Source organism: Zootoca vivipara, chromosome 14 (genome assembly GCF_963506605.1).
Source record: "Zootoca vivipara chromosome 14, rZooViv1.1, whole genome shotgun sequence".
Lineage (NCBI taxonomy): Eukaryota > Metazoa > Chordata > Lepidosauria > Squamata > Lacertidae > Zootoca > Zootoca vivipara.
In genome coordinates this window covers 45498597-45514928 of record NC_083289.1, presented here as the reverse complement: position 1 = coordinate 45514928, position 16332 = coordinate 45498597, and the positions used below count along the sequence as shown (strand labels likewise).

General features: G+C 48.4%; 1 protein-coding gene across 1 annotated transcript in view; it reads right to left on the bottom strand.

Moving 5' to 3' along the window:
• The window catches only part of LITAF (lipopolysaccharide induced TNF factor), a 39580-nt gene extending 27420 nt beyond the window's left edge, over window positions 1–12160 (bottom strand). The window contains exon 1 of the mRNA XM_035131771.2: window positions 12027–12160. The gene's annotated coding sequence lies outside the window, so the exon portion shown is untranslated. The remainder of the gene's footprint in view (window positions 1–12026) is intronic.
• Between the last annotated feature and the right edge of the window lie 4172 nt (window positions 12161–16332).

Here is a 16332-nt window from a genome sequence, read left to right as displayed (position 1 = left end):
TTTCTTTTTTAAAAAATAATAATCAGTTTTTATTAAATTTTCACTTACAAATCAATCATATCAAACCAATTATTCCAAATTATACAAATATGTATCTATTAAACCAAATATTATGCCAAATTATAAAATTTTTGCTTCCCCATGCTTCAAATTCTGAGGGTTCTGAATATCGATAATTGCTGCCATTCTAATCAAAGACCATCCCCATTTCTTCTTGGAGTGAGGAGGAAAGGTGGGATATAAAGGAGAGCCAGCTGGACTAGCTCAGCTGAGAGAGAGAGCATGAGACTCTAAATCGCGGAGTCCTGGGTTTGAGCCACGCCTTGGGCCAAAATATTCCTGCGTTGCAGGGGAGGTTGGGCTAGATGACCCTCAGGGTCCCTTCCAACTGAATGATTATGTGATTCATAAGCAGATAATAACATACAAAAATGGTGCTCTGGAGGCTAGATGGGTGTCCAAAGCAGAGGCGCCTTTTCCTCATCTTACATACCTGCCAAACTCTTAGAATTTTGAAGTGTCAGGCATAGCTCTAGTGGCTTTAGCCCAAACGTAGCAGAGTTTTCCTGCACAGCGCAGAAGCTAGTTGAGGTGGAAATGACTAGTTGGCTAGACACAGAATAACTATTTACAGGATTTATTAAAAGAAAATAAAAGCAGCAAAGTTTCTGCATACAAAGCAAAGCAAAATAAATCCTCTCTGTCTCTCTCTCCCCAACCATACGCAGCACTCCTACTCCTAACACCCAACAAGAAACAACTGTGCTAGCATTCCCAGATAACAGAGTTCAGTGCTGGTCATTAACCAAACAGAGAGTAGTTTCCAGGCCAGGCAGACCTTGGCTTTCTGCCAAGAGTAAATTGACACTGCCTTGAGTTAATTGTATGAAGCAAGAATCTGTAAGTTTCCCATGAGAACCAATTAACAGAAACTGAACACCAAGGACCTCAACAGGAAAGCAGCTCACATGGAAGAGGCAACCATAGTTCCAAACCATGTTACTCATCATTTAATAATAATAATAATAATAATAATAATAATAATAATAATAATAATAATTTATTATTTATACCCCACCCATCTGGCTGGGTTTCCCCAGCCACTCTGGGTGGCTTCCAACAGAAAAATAAAATAATCGATTAAACATTAAAAGCCTCCCTAAACAGGGCTGCCTTCAGATGTCTTCTAAAAATCTGGTACAGTAGTTGTTTATTTCCTTGACATCTGATGGGAGGGTGCCACCACCGAGAAGGCCCTCTGCCTGGTTCCCTGTAACCTTGCATCTTGCAAGGGAGGGAACTGCCAGAAGGCCCTCAAAGCTGGATTTCAGTGTCCGGGCAGAACGATGGGGGTGGAGACGCTCCTTCAGGTCTACTGGGCCGAGGCCATTTAGGGCTCTAAAGGTCAGCACCAACACTTTGAATTGTCCTTGGAAACGTACTGGGAGCCAATGTAGATCTTTCAAGACCGGTGTTATGTGGTCTCGGTGGCACATAATTTATTTGTTGTATCTATTAGGTACCTCTTAATTAAGCAAGTCCTCTCTGGGATCTCACAAATCTGTTAAAATGCAATAGATTTAAAAAACCAATCCTTCAAACCCTAACAAACGCAGGAGTGAAAGCACAAGGGAATAGCCTGTAGCTCACAGGCAGAGCAACTGCCCTGCGTCCAGAAGGTCCCGGGTTCAATCCCCACAGCAATCATGAGTTGGGGCTCAGAGATGCCCTTATCTAAACCCCTGGAGAGCCGCTAGCAAGTCAGCGTAGAAAGGGCTGGTATAAATGGATAAAGTGTTTGACGTAGCAAAGTCAACTTCCTGAATACAGTGGTACCTCTGGTTAAGAACTTAATTCGTTCCGGAGGTCCGTTCTTAACCTGAAACTGTTCTTAACCTGAGGTACCACCTTAGCTAATGAGGCCTTCCACACCACCATCATTCGATTTCTGTTCTTATCCTGAAACAAAGTTCTTAACCTGAAGTACTATTAGCGGAGTCTGTAACCTGAAGCGTCTGTACCACTGTGTAATCATACAGTATTTAGATATCCTGCCCTTCTGTTTAACTGGAAATTACTGAAACAGCCCAAGTGTCAACAGGCCTAGAAGAATAAGTAAGGAAAATAATTTCCTCACAACTGAGATTAGACAAGCCACCTCCCTGATGGACTTTCCTCCAGGCATTTTAAAAGCAGCAGCGTTCAGGCTTCCGTTGGGTTTTATGGAGATTTTTTTAATTGCTTTGTTCCCAGCATGGTTTATTGGCATGTAGGCCACCAGAGTATATAAATGTCTTAAATATCGGAGGATATGGGGAGAGGGGCTTTGCACGGCATTGAAAGAGAATTCGACACCAAGCGAGAAATGAGGAGCCACCACTAAAAAGCCCCCTGTGCTCAACACCCAACTCATCTCTGAAAGACTCGCCCAAAGGAGGACTTGGAAAGAAGCCGCTCAATGATTGGGGGATGTGATAACACACCCACCTGCCCATCAGCCAATGGAGTGGGTTTAATCCTGCTGGGTGCTGTTCTGCCAGCATGCTCCGTGTGTGGAATCTGCTGGCAACGCAAATCACTGCAGGGATCGGGACTGGAGGTTCCCTTCATCAGCTTGTGAGCAGAGTCCAAACCTGCTTGGTGTTGCTTCCCCACCCCACCCCCCAGATACCCCATGGATCAACTTCTAATAGGTGGGTGGGATCACCCACCTATCAGTCACCTGACATCATGGATGACAACCAGGTGATTGGCCGGTAGGTGACTCATCCCACCTGTCAAAGTTTGGCCTGTGGGTGGGGGAAAGCTAAAGGTCTGCCCGGACGGGCCAAAAACATTTCCCCACCCCTGAGAAACTCTTTTGACACAGAGCTGTTCCTTCACCCTCGTCATGAGCAAAAGTTATGAGGACGTCATATGATAACTTTGGCCAAGGTGAGCCACACCCAGGCCAGTAGCAAGATGCAGGATCTGCCCCGTTGATAAGGCGATTGATCATTAACCCATGCAGCTTTGCCCCAGCCTTGACAGCTGCGAAGGAGGAGGTTAACGGAGAGCAAAGTTCATCTCCCAGAGCTGCTTAGATACCTTTAAGTGCCAGGCAAAAAATGTTTCTCTATAACCCAAGCTTGAGGTGACTAACACCCTATGCCCTTTTAAATGTGTTTGTGGGAGGGGGGGTTATTGGTTTGCTTTTATTTTATTACGTATTTTGTGTTCTCATTTTGCATTTTTATGTTGTGATCTTTAGATCAAGGGTGGTATACAAATTTAATAATAATAGCTATTCTAGAAAAAGAGGTGCTGGAACACACCATGAACACTTCCCTTGTTCTCTTATAATGACAATGGTACCCACCTGAGAGGTGACCTTGGCAAATGCTGCTATTTTGACATTTAAATCAGTGTACAGCTCTTATGAGGTGTTAGGGGAGGGGTAGCACCTCTGGTGGGGGACACATTATGCTCCATCTGGAGTAGTCTGTCCACCTTTGGCCCCCACACTGCACTCAGCTCTCACCTGTGGCTCCTGGAAGCTGTCAGCGGCCACACCTTGGGAACAGCTTCAACTAGCTGGCTAAACCAGGTGAGGGGTCCCAATTGGCCTCAAACCCTCAGTGTGTGTTAGGGACTTCCCCTGCATGCGAAGACAGGCTCCAGCAGATTGGGCGGACGAGACCCATAGCAGGTTCGACGGTCAAGGTTGGTGCTGACCTTTAAAGCCCTAAATGGCCTCGGTCCAGTATACCCAAAGGAGCGTCTCCACCTCCATCATTCTGCCCGGACACTGAGGTCCAGCACCGAGGGCCTTCTGGCGGTTCCCTCTGTTATAAAATTGTTATAAAATCATATTGGGGGGGGGGGGTTTGCAGGACACCATTATTAATGAACAGAGAGGGGTGACAGAATTTGACAGCTGCAATACCCAGAATCCTGTTCAATGCCATCTTCCCTGTCTCCCCACCCCTCCAGCTAGGACTCGACCCTGCCTGAAGGAAGGCTTAAGGATCTGCATATGCACAACAGTTAGCATAAACTCACACATTTCCCCTCTCCACCTCCCCTCCGCCCAGAACAAAACAATGTTTCCAGAAGAAGGGGGGGGGAAACCGCCCAAATCCAAAGTTAACCTTTTCTACTCAAGTTAATAATACAGCCTATTATATGTTCTCTTACCATGAAATCTCTATCCGCTGCCTCTGTATTAGAATTGCTGTTTTATATCTTAGAACTGTATATGTCAGGACTGCTACCTTTTAATTAGAAATCCCTGCATTAGGTATGTTTTCCAGGTATATTTTCTGTATGAACCCTGTATGATCCCAACCCACCTGAACCTTGCCCTACTACCACCCTATACCCATTCAAGGACACACGGACAATAGAGGGATTAGCTGGAACAACTTTATTCAAATAAATTGCCATCCTCAACGTAGCCCACCCTTCCATGGCCTGGAGGAAAACACTGCCGGGCGGACTTCCACCCCATGGAAATCGCCAGGAACTGCCCCACCTCTGCACCCATCTCGACTGATTGCCCTTCCTGCCAAACAACAGGGAGCACCATCAACGACAGGAGAAGAGAGATTGACATCTCTCCATCTGAAAGGAGAAGTCATCTCCGCACCCAGCTAATCCGATCTCCCACCCGTCGCCCTTGTCTCCCCCTCCCTCCTAGTCCAGAGATTTCCATGCATGAACAGGAGGGTATATAGGGGGACTTCACCATTTCCCGGGGTTCCTTCCTTCTTTCCAGAGGCAGGGACCCTACAGCTGTAGCTTTGCATTCTGCAATAAAGGGATCAGTTTGTTTTTCCTGACAGCATCGTGTGGTCTCTGTCATTTTCCCGGCGGAGCTGAACTTAGTGCAAATTTTGGAGCTTCCGACCCGCGTCTGTCCTTCTTAAAAGGCAACGCATTTTGGGGTACATTTTTCATAACACCTCGTTGCGAGAAGCCAAGTTGCAGGGAACTAGGCAGAGGGCCTTCTCGGTGGTGGCGCCTGCCCTGTGGAACACCCTCCCAACAGATGTCAAAGAGGAAAACAACTACCAGACTTTTAGAAGACATCTGAAGGCAGCCCTGTTCAGGGAGGCTTTTAATGTTTAATAGATTACTAGGTTTAATAGATTAATAGGTTTTGCTAGAAGATCAAACCTATCCATTCTTAAGGAAATCAGCCCTGAGTGCTCCCTGGAAGGACAGATCGTGAAGCTGAGGCTCCAATACTTTGGCCACCTCATGAGAAGAGAAGAATCCTTGGAAAAGACCCTGATGCTGGGAAAGATTGAGGGCACTAGGAGAAGGGGACGACAGAGGACAAGATGGTTGGACAGTGTTCTCGAAGCTACGAACATGAGTTTGACCAAACTGCGGGAGGCAGTGCAAGACAGGAGTGCCTGGCGTGCTATGGTCCATGGGGTCACGAAGAGTCGGACACGACTAAACGACTAAACAACAACAGATTACTGTGTTTTATTTTTCTGTTGGAAGCCGCCCAGAGTGGCTGGGGAAACCCAGCCAGATGGGTGGGGTATAAATAATAAATTATTATTATTATTATATCAAGGAAGCTGCAAGCTCTTCTGTTGACCTGCTTAAGAAAGCTGAAGGAGCCAGCCAGATGGAGATGAACATTGCCAACCTGGCATTCAGAGATCTCTGCATGGTCACAATTGGTCCCCCGCCAGTCTCAAAACGCACCTGGCACCTGGCTAATTTCTAACACTGCCTGAGATGCCCCAAAAGGGATCACGACTGTGGATGTGAACCCCAGCCCCTACTGATTAGTGGCAATGCCCTCCTAACTGCCTGCTTCACAAACATCCTCAGCATCACTTGCAATTCCAGGAAAGCTCATTTTCAGAAAGTAGATCGGCGGCGGACGGGGTGGGAATCATTCTTGTTTTTAAAACACAGCATTAATATCCCAGGCACCCAGGACACAAAAGGAGCTTTCAGAGCAGCATGAATGCAGGCCTATCAACAAACGCAAAACTGGCACAAGCGCCAGGATAGCCTCCGAGTCTCAGATGACAGGAGATCCACTCGGGGCCAAGCTGGGCACGGACAGAGCTTGCCGTCAACTAGCTATGCCAATCTCAGCTCAGCAGCAAAAAGACAAGCCCAAGGAGGAAGAGGAACAGGTCTCCAGTGCAGGTTTTGTCCAACTGTAAGCCTGCGGAGCATCTGTTTCCGATGAAGAATCATAGAACTGTAGAGTTGGAAGGGCCCCCCGAGGGTCATCTAGTCCAACCCCCTGCAATGCAGGAATCTCAACTGAAGCATCCATGGCAGAAAGTCCTGGGTTTAATCCCTGACATCTCCGGGAAGGGCTTGAAAGAGGCCCCTGCCAAAATCCCTGCACAGCTGCTGCCAGTCAGTGCGGACAATACCAAGCTCTGAGTCAATGGCATGACTCAGTTTCAAGCAACACTCTATGTTCCTACCCACAGATGAGGTATGCCAACCTTACATCCCAATCCCAATCTCCTGCCTCCCCCCCCCCCTCCACCAAGAGCATTATAGAATCTGGCTAACCGGCTAAAGAAATAAAATAGAAATAAAATAAATAAAATAGAAATACTGTAAAATAAAATAGAAATAAAATAGAAACGTTCCTTAGAGACCAACTAAGTTTGTCATTGGTATGAGCTTTCGTGTGCATGCACACTTCTTCAGATATTTTCTTTTTCTATTTTCTTTTTATTTTGTTTCGACGGCAGACCAGCACAGCTACCGACCTGCGGCTAAAGGAAATAATAACAGCTTGAAGGTTGCCCAGTTCAGGGCTCTACAGTATCCAAAATAAAATTGGTTGCATTTTTAACTACTGTTGTAGCTTTCCATAGGCTGTGTTCCGTCCACACTCACTGTACTGGAAAAGTTCCACACAAAAATAAGAGTTTGGAGAAGCAATCCTTTGCTGACAAATACAATCTGGGCACTGGCGTCTCAGCTTTCTCAAACTGTTCTGTGCTTTGCAACACAGAAAATTGCCACATCCTTGAATGTGCAACAGGAAGAATTGAATGTCCTTTTAAAAAAAAAAGCTATTGAGAACAAACAACTTTCATGACTGCTACTCACTAGCAACCAATTCATTTTTCAAAAACCCTCCCTGGAATGTCTTCCAAGCTACCAATTTTGGTGGAGGTGTCCCAATTTTGCATGGCGCCCCCATCAAGTCCTTCCTTCCTTCCTTCTTCTAAGCCAGTGGTTTCCAAACTGGGTAGTACCACCCCTTGGGGGGCAGCGGGAATACTTGTGGGGGGACAGACTAAGAGGCAAGTGGGTGGCGGGGGGGGGCACTGGATGTGCAACTGACTACCAGACTCTGAAAAGCTGGTGTCACTGGATAAAGTTCATTAATTTCATTGAAATAATTACAATAAATAGTTTGGATTTTGAATAAATGTGCCATTTATTTTTACTTCTTTACGTTTTATCGTGTTATTATCTGTCAGGGTGGGCGTCGGAAGCAGGTGAACGGTAACTCACAAAGTGTCGGTGAACTTAATTCTTTTAATTAATTCTTTATTCAAGGAAATAAAACAGCTCAGGCCTAGTAAGCACAGCAACTCTTCCCAGTAAATCTCAGCCTAATGAAACAGACCCTGATGTTGGGAAAGATGGAGGGCACTAGGAGAAGGGGACGACAGAGGACGAGATGGTTGGACAGTGTTCTCGAAGCTACGAACATGAATTTGACCAAACAGCGGGAGGCAGTGCAATACAGGAGTGCCTGGTGTGCTATGGTCCATGGGGTCACGAAGAGTCAGACACGACTAAACGACAACAAACAACAACAATGAAACAGTTGTGAGGACTGAATCTCTCTGCCTTCCTTCCCATTGCTCCCTAAAGATCCTCCTTCTCCAGGGTTTTCCCCAAGCAATCTGAGACTGTGCTAGCATGTCTGTCTTTGCTTCTCCCTCTTCATACCTCCGATGGTACTGGGAGAGCTGGCCACAGCGGGGGGGGGGATTCCATGGCTTCTTCAGCAGCCTGCATCTTCCCAGCCTTTTGCCCGCCCCTCCTCTCCAGCTTCAGCTGCCACAGCCTCTTCCTGCTCACTAAGCCCTGTTACCCTTTTAGGTTCCAACACTTCCTCTCTCCCCCCCCCCCAACACTCCCACCAACACTCCCCGGGCTCTGAGCCTTTTTCCCTTGGGTGTCTTCCCCAGCTGGTGTCTTCCACCCTTCTGCGTCCAACCAGTCCATAACATCACCTTCCTTAATGGGTCATTTTCAATACTGCTTTTTATAGGGTAAGGGGCACTGGGGGTGAGTTTACGGAACCAAGAGAATGGCGGCATGAAAACATTTGGGAGCCACTGTTCTAAGCTGTTCAGCCTGTTTGGTAAACAGAGGCATTCAGATTTTGTTTCACCCTTGAACTGATGAATTTGGACATATCTCAAGTCAAGCCAGAGCTGGACAAAACTATCTTTCAGAACACAAGGCACCTGCTCCCTGCCTTGGTTACAAGAACGGGGTGGACGGAACTGGAATGATTCACAGTAGCACAACCACTAATGCTCGGAAGAGATTATAAGAGGCAGCTCAGCAGAGAAAAGGTTTCTGTTGCACAAGGCTCCTTCAGAAATTACATATGACTCAGCTTCCCTCTGCCCATACTTTTTTGGGGGTTGGTTCTCCAAGGAGCAGGACCCTCCCAGCAGCCCACAAACTGGGGGGAAAACAACAATTACAATGGGGAGGAAGAGTTTGGATTTGATATCCCGCTTTATCACTACCCAAAGGAGTCTCAAAGCGGCTAACATTCTCCTTTCCCTTCCTCCCCCACAACAAACACTCTGTGAGGTGAGTGAGGCTGAGAGACTTCAGAGAAGTGTGACTAGCCCAAGGTCACCCAGCAGCTGCATGTGGAGGAGTGGAGATGCGAACCCGGTTCACCAGATTATGAGTCCACCGCTCTTAACCACTACACCACACTGGCGTAGTGTGCTTAAAGAAAATGGGTCCATTGCTCAGCTTCTGCTCACCAATGTGAATTTCTAAGGCTCAACCATGGGCTAAAGGCCATAGCAGCAGCGTTCGAAATTTGCCAGGCGCATTTTGCCCCTGGCTATCGGCCGCTTACAACCAAGTGGAGATGCCCGAGTGCAAGGATGGTGCCCGACGTCTCCACTGTCTGGAGGCCCCTGCCTGGGGATCCCTGGATCTGGACTATTTTCATACACTAATTCCTCATCCTGTAGAATTCTATAAGTTCTATTTTATCTGCACAATCAGAATGAATTTCAGGAGCCAAAAAGTCGCATTGGCCCCAAAATGGCATCATTCTAGACATTCAGTTTTGGCGACTGTGAACCTGGTTTCAGGAGCCATTTGGCACCTAGGTTATATATCCGAGTTTCTAAGACTGCATAGTACAAAGGTAGGTTTGCACACAGAAGGTCCCAGGTGTGATCACTGGATACCTATGTAAGAAGAGTCTGCTGGATCAGGCCAATGGCTCATCTAGCCCAGCATCCTGTTCTCACAGGGGCCAACTAGATGCCAAGCTTACCTTCCAAGTCCCGGACTGCAGAATCCAGGACCGGCAGCCATGTGACACCGGAAGTTGCGTCGACGTAACTTCCGGTGTCGCTTTGCCCTTCTATGGGCACCAAAAATGGCCACCGCCGGCTTTAAAAGTCGCTTGTATGCATGTCAGGAAGTGCGTCGACGCAACTTCCAGTGTCGCTCTGCCCATCTATGGGCACCAAAAATGGCCGCCGCCGACACTGGAAGTCGCGTCTATGCACTTCCGGACATGTGTAGATGTGACTTTTGAAGCTGGCGGTGGCCATTTTTGGTGCCCATAGAAGGGCAAATCGGAAAGGAAAAAAATGGCCACCGGCAGGAGACAATAACGGAGAAAAACGGGAGACGAAGTGATACGGGGGACCACCGGGAAACGGTAAGTAAAAACGGGGGTTTCCCGGGGAAAACGGGGTACTTGGCAGCTATGATGCCAAGGCAAGATCTGAGCACAAGAGCAACTCTCCCCCCTCCTGTGGTTTCCAGCAGCTAGGATTCAGAAGCACTGCTGCCTTCAAGGTGGAGGCAGAGCACAGGCATCATCATCTTCACCATTTTATTTGTATGCCGCCTTTCCACAGTTAAAACAGGTGGCTTACAATATGAAAAGATTTTCATAGTTACAAACATAGCAAAGTAGTTATAAAAATAAATAAAACACATCAGAAACTACATAACCAAACTGAACAATTTCCACATAAAAATAAAGATACAAAAAAACATTATCAATAACAGCAATAACTCCCGACAAAACTCCCCCCCCCAAATACCCCAGTCCTTGCTGGGCAGCAGCAGTTCTTATGAAGCCTGCCAGCCCCCCCCCAACCCTGGCCAGGTGGAGAGGGGCAGGAATGGGGCCCTCAGGCTCCCAGCGGGTCAGGCATCCTAGCTAGTAGCCACCAACAGCTCTCTCCTCCGTGAATTTGTCTCTTTTTAAAGCCATCTCGTTGGTGGCCATCGCTGCCTCCTGTGGGAGGGAGTTCCACTGGTTAACTCTGCCCATGAATTGCCTTGAAACACCAGGGAGCCACTGTCAGTTGACAGGATGGATCAACAGTCCAATTAGATGGGTCAAGGCGTACATTTCATACATTTAAAGCAGCCCCCTACCCCAAATCTTGGGAACTGTAGCTTACCCCTCCCAGTAGAACTACAACTCCCCATACCTTTAACAAACTACAGTTCCCATGGTTCTTTTCTCGGGTGGGTGGGTGTGCTTTAAATACGTGGTGCGTGGGCAGCCTTGGTTTCTAAAACAGGCAGCTTCCTCTGCTCGGAAACATGAAGAGCATTAGCCAAGAGAAGAGTCACAGCCAAGTGCACTTGGGGCAAGGGCTGCCAAATCCAGCAGAAACCGAGAGCTATTGCACACCAGCGCTTAAGTTTCACAATCCCCCCCCTTCCTTTCCCCTTGTTGTTGGAGAGAAAGAGGAGCGTCTTCCCAAAAGAAAAAGGAGAGGAGTTCACCTGGCAGTCTTCGTTTAACTCCCTCCCCGCCCGCCCCCCAAACCCCTGCTGAAGATCCCAGAGCCTGTTCAAAGGAGAGCCACTACAACAAGTCTAAGGTCAGGCTCTCGTTATTCCCCTTAATGAACTCCTCGCTGCCCTCAGAAGGTACTGGCAATTAAACTGCCTGGCCATCTGGCACATCCATGACCAGATGCAAAATTGGAAGGCGTGGAGAAGAGGCTAGCAGCCTAGAGACACACACACACACACAAACAAGCAAGCAAGCAAGCAAACAAACAAACAAACAAACACGACTGCTGGGCTTGGGAGGAAGCCCCGAAGTCGCCCCCCCCAACCGCCCTCCTAAGTTGGGGGGACGACGACGACAAAATAAATAAATAAATAAATAAAACCCAACCACCTCGAGCTGCCTTTGCCAAACTGGGTCCCCTCCATCCATAATCTTTTGGGCTAAAACCCCCTGCGGCTTTAGCTTGGCAAAGGGGGGCCTTAAACTTCCAGGTGGGTGGGTCCCACTCCTCAGAAAGCTAGGAAAGGATCGAGTTTCTCTGCCGCAAGCCCTGAAAAACTCGACGGGGGATATGCTGCCGCGAGGTACCCAAACGCGGAGTCCCAGGCTGGTTGCCCCGCCCTGGTCCGGGTGCGTGTACTTGTCTCGTGTCCCACATTTAGAGCCCCTCCCCGTCCATCAATTTCATCTCTGCGAGCCTCTTCTCCTCCGCCTCCCACCCGCGCCCCCCTCGCCCCCAAGCCTGGGACTACTCGACGCGCCTTGAGGCTTTGGCGAAGAAGACTCCCTGCCGCAGGTTTCTGCGTGCGGCCACTCCCGTCTAGGGGGCTTTGTCGCTGAGGCTGCTCCGACCCACCTGCCCTAAACCCACGGGACCCCCCAGGGACAGAAATTGGCAGAAAGCGAGCCCAGGTCGGGAGGATCCCGCAGTTTCGTTAGCGAGTGGAGAGAAAGAGGCGCACAGAGCTGCGTTGGCGGCCGCCACGTCTGAACTTACCTGCCTTAGCTGGGTGGAGCTGCTCTGCGGTGTCCGCTGGGCTTGTTGGGCCGTCGAGGAAGCGCCGGGAGGTTTTGGGAGGCTTCGCGGGGGGGGGGGGGACAGCCACACCCGGTGCTGAGACCGCCCCCGGCCCGCCTCTTCGTCGGTGGAGAAATAAAAGCTCTCTGCCTGTAGCCCGACGGATTTCCCCTCGCTAGGCTCCGCGCGGGCGCATCGGCTGCTCGCTGCCTCGCGCAGGATGGCAGCAGCCCGGGGGAGGTGGGTCCTGCAAAGCTTGCCTACTCATGAGTCAGGCCCGGGGAGAGCTTGCTTCTTTCTCGGATTGGGGCTGGCGGAGTCCTCGCGCAATCTGCTGGCCCGGTGGAGGCGCGGCGCCGTCTCCCCGGGGCTCACTTTGGAGCCTGGCGCGCCCCTCGGACCAGGGCGCGTCGCCTCCGAATTCTGACCCGCTGTGGATCAGGGGAATATATACCCAAGCATTGCCGAGGGAAAGGCGCGCAAAGTGAGATGCTGGCGCCCCTGGAACTTTTAATAAGAGACTTGAATTTTAAGAACACAACCACGAGATCAGCCCATGACCCCCGATGGTTTGTGTGCTGGAACACTTGCTTTTAAGACAGGTATCTACACTTCTGTTTCTAGCTGTACAGCTGCGAATAAAACGTTTTAAGTGCATTATACAAAAGTGACACTAGACTGCAGTGGTGAGCTTATGGCAAAAATCAACATATTTTTCAAAACGCTTTTTTAAAAAAAAGCATTTTCACAGCGCTTTTTAAAATTATGTCTCTAGAATCCACATGTGTTTCTTGTATTTCTTATGCTGGTCATTTAAAATAAACCGAGCGGTTTCTACTTTTGTGCTTGCTGTTTTCTATAGAATCCAGTGCCGGATTACTGAGTAGTGGCCCTGCAACAATGGATCTAAATTGATTTATTGCAATTGTTGGCTGGTAAAATAAAAAACGTCTTGGGAGATAATGGGGGGGGGCAAGATTTTGACAGCCATGGGGCCTCCCCAGGGTTCAATCCAGCACTGATAGATTCATAGAATTGTAGAGTTGGAAGGGATCTAGTTCAACCTGTAATGCAGGAATCTTTTGCCCAACTTGGAGCTTGAACCCATGACCCTGAGATTTCAGAGTCTTGTTAGCAATTGGGTGTGGATGTATAAGTAGTTAGCCTTGTCTAGGGTACAAAATCACTAATGAATTGGGGGGGGTGTTTCACAGGTGTCAAAAAAGTTATTTATGTATGCCACTACTGCGGCCTGTGTTTTGTTAGCCCCAAAATGGAAAACGAGTGAGGTCCCAACTTAAGAAGAATGGCAACTTAAACCGATGGAATATGTGCAGTTTGTGGAACTAACATACAGAACAAGAGAACAAGAAGAACAAATGTTTAAAGAAGATTGGAAAATGTTTATTGAATTTATGGGGGTGATTGTGTACATTTCAAAATGTTGGCAGCATTAAGATAAATTCAACAGTGTAAATAAGTTTTGGCTGATGTAAGAATGGAATACAGGGACCCAGGTGGCGCTGTGGTTAAACCACTGAGCCTAGGGCTTGCTGATCAGAAGGTCGGCGGTTCGAATCCCTGTGACGGGGTGAGCTCCCGTTGCTTGGTCCCAGCTCCTGCCAACCTAGCAGTTCGAAAGCACGTCAAAATGCAAGTAGATAAATAGGAACCGCTACAGCGGGAAGGTAAACGGCGTTTCCATGTGCTGCTCTGGTTTGCCAGAAGCGGCTTTGTCCTGCTGGCCACATGACCTGGAAGCTATACGCCGGCTCCCTCGGCCAATAATGCGAGATGAGCGCGCAACCCCAGAGTCGGTCACGACTGGACCTAATGGTCAGGGGTCCCTTTACCTTACCTTTACCTTTAAGAATGGAATATTGAATGGTTTAGTTTATTTAAATTTGCAGGGATTTATGTTATGCAAAATGAACCATGGAAGGAGAAGAAGGGAAGATTTTTGATATTCTAAGGTTGTTTCAACGAATAGTCTAAATTGTAAAACAGAAAATTTAATAAGCATTATAAGAAACTAAACAAAATCGCCAAGCACCAGCTTTGTGTATATGCAGTGTGTACTGCGACAACAAAGGTCTCTGCCTGCAAGGAGCCTACACACCAAACCTTTAAAGCACATGTTTTCTCCCTAAGGGAATCCTAGGCACTTTGGTTCTTCAAGGGCTGCTGGGGTTTGTAATTCTGAGGAGTAAACTGCAAGGTCCAGGATAATTTGAGGAGGTTAGGCTGAGAGGCAGTGACTGGCCCAAGGTCATCACCCTGGCTTCTCTCTCTACAATCTTATCTTTACATTTTTCTCTTGCCCTTCCTCCAAGTTGCTCAGGCAGTCCAAGCGCTCCACTTTTTAAACCTCACAACAACCCTGTGAGGTAGGAGAGGCAAAGAGATAAGTGGTTAAACCCAAAGACAGCCAGTAAGCTTTGTGACTGTGTGGTTTTAGTCAGTTAATTTACATGCCACTTTATACTTCAACAGCTGTTTGCAAATCGCAACAAAAAAGAATCAATATAAGAAAAAACACACAGACTACAAACTTAAAAATGCAACAACACTGCTACTAATATGCTACTACCATTCCAACGTATTTCCACATTTTAAGTACTGTAATTACACATATCTAAACAATGTTACATGAGCAAAAAACATGTAAGAGCCACAAGGAAACAAAGATCCTGGGTAAAATTGCAAAACGTATCATCTGTTTTGCAGGGCAGTGCGTACCCCCACCCAATATTTCATTCAAGTTGGCACCCCTGCCTTCCACTTTGGCTTGGAAATAAGCCCCACTGAGCCCTGTGGGGCTTACATAGGGGTGGGCCGTGGGTCAGTGGTGGAGGGTGGAGACCTGCTCTGCATGCAGACGGTCCCAGGTTCATTCCCCAGTGGCACATCCAGGTTAGAGACCTCTGGCAGAAACCACAGAGAACCACTGCTGGTCACTATAGATGACACTGAGGAGGGTGGACCACTGGTCTGACTTCCTAGGTTTCTATGGGAACAGGTTGAATCGTAGAATGGTAGAGCTGCAAGGGACCCCGAGGGCCATCCAGCCCAGCCCCCTGCAATGCAGGAATCTCAACTGAAGCATCCAAGACAGATGCATGACCCAACCTCTGCTTAAAAACCCGGGCTGCAAAGTGGATTGAAAAGAAGACTGGGGCTGGGATTCTTCTCTATTACTTTCAGAGACCAGCAGAGGTCAGTTCAGCTCCAGAGATGAGGCACAGAGGCCCAGGCCTCATCCTTTGTGGATCCAGCAAAGGACCGGCTTCATTTCAGCTCTAATCGTAACCTTATTTACCTGGGAGCAAATCCCAGTGAGTAGACATGGTTAAGAATGCTCTGCATATGCATTTTATTATTCATTGCATCATTCATTTCTTCCTTTGGTCCTCACTATGACCCTCCTGCTTTGGAGGCAGAAGGGAGGCAGATGGGATGCGGGGTGGCGCTGTGGGTTAAACCACAGAGGCTAGGGCTTGCCGATCAGAAGGTCGGCGGTTCGAATCCCTGCGACAGGGCGAGCTCCCGTTGTTTGGTCCCTGCTCCTGCCAACCTAGCAGTTCGAAAGCACGTCAAAGTGGAAGTAGATAAATAGGTACCGCTCCAGAGGGAAGGTAAACGGCATTTCCGTGCGCTGCTCTGGTTCGCCAGAAGCGGCTTAGTCATGCTGGCCACATGACCCGGAAGCTGTACGCCGGCTCCCTCGGCCAATAAAGCAAGATGAGCACTGCAACCCCAAAGTCGTCTGCGACTGGACCTAATGGTCAGGGGTCCCTTTACCTTTATGACCCTCCTGCTTTGGAGGCAGAAGGTCCTACGGTAGGTTCCCCTCCTGACGGCACCTCCTGGTGGGGCATCCTGCCTGTTGGCAGACCAACTCTGTGCTACAAAGATGTCTGCAAACGTGATATGAAGGCTGACATCCTCAACCCCGCCGTGTGAAAATCCCTTGCTGATGACGACAGCACATGGAGACAGACTCATTGTGCATTCATAGCAGTGACCAGAGGACGAATGACCACTGGGAGGAGCACAGAGAGAAAGAAATGTCAGACCACCAGATGCCTTCATTTTCCCCAGCTGCAACAAAATATGTCTCTCCTGTATCGATCTCTACAGCCACAGCAGGCGCTGTAACTCTCCCAAGACAGACAGATGCCAACAGACTAGCTCAGCAAGGGGTGTATGCTTTGTACGTGGAAAGTCCCAGGTTCAACAGCCCCCAGTGGTGTTTCCAGGTAGGCCTGGGAATGTCTCTAGTCTG